Consider the following 1,170-nt stretch of genomic DNA (forward strand, 5'->3'; position numbering starts at 1 on the left):
CCAATAACACATCAGCATCAGTAAAATTCGAATCAATACGTGAAAATACAATTAGATGCACAGTTGCCAAACCACGGTAAAGTGCAATAATCGTGGACTGGGAGCAATAACCCGTATTCGACCTTTCCCACACACAAGATCTCCCGAGGGGAGATATTAAGATCTTGTACAAACGTATTCAAATACTTTAGGCACAACGAGAATGTGGCTTGACACTGCACTGGCAGGTGTTCCAGCGTCTCCGGACTCTCCGTACACAATCTACACTTCCAGGAAGTTATTTCAGGGTCTTTCAATAAAAATCTGTCAGCCACTGTCGGTAGTAAATTACATTGTGCAATTAAAGAAAATCTATTCAGCAACAAGGCTCAAAACTACTAGCTGCCTAGAGAAGTAACTCATCAAACTTGCCCATATTGGCCAAAAAAGTGGCCCACTTTGACCCAAAAGAGCTGGGCCACACTAGCATTTTGCGTTTTTTTGTTTGGGCATTGCCCTGTTGGCCAGTCCAAGTCTGTCCCTTGCCCGTAGGCAGGCTGCACAGTCCCATTTGCAAATAAAGCAACAGGCTGTAATGTGCTATAATGTGCTGCCTAGCACTATGGATTGAGCAACAGGCTGTACTGTGCTGCCTAGCACTATGCCCTGCCCCCAGGCTGGACTGTGCTGCCTAGCACTATGCGTTGAGCAACAGACTGTACTGTGCTGCCTGGCACTATGGCCCACAGGCTGTACTCTGCAGCCTGGCACTATGCGTTGAGCAATAGGCTGTACTGTGCTGCCTAGCCCTATGCCCCCAGGCTGCACTGTGCTGCCTGGCACTATGCCCCACAGGCTGTACTCTGTAGCCTGGCACTATGTGTTGAGCAACAGGCTGTACTGTGCTGCCTAGCACTATGCCCCCAGGCTGTACTGTGCTGCCTGGCACTATGCGTTGAGCAACAGGCTGTACGGCCCTAGTAGATCACAATTCATTCTTACTGTTCCTCGCACTCCTTGTGCTTGTCCTGGTGGCGCTCATTTACTCTCCTTCCTCCTAAACTGTGGAACTCGCTGCCGCGCTCCATCAGTTCCCCAACCTCTCTCCGTCATTCCGTTCCTCATTAAAAAGACGGTCTTCATTCTTCCTCTTCAACTGAAATATGCGAACGTCCTATTAGTTGCTATGAT

This window comes from Ambystoma mexicanum, chromosome 2q, assembly GCF_040938575.1.
Source record: "Ambystoma mexicanum isolate Mex_15411 chromosome 2q, UKY_AmexF1_1, whole genome shotgun sequence".
Taxonomy (NCBI): domain Eukaryota; kingdom Metazoa; phylum Chordata; class Amphibia; order Caudata; family Ambystomatidae; genus Ambystoma; species Ambystoma mexicanum.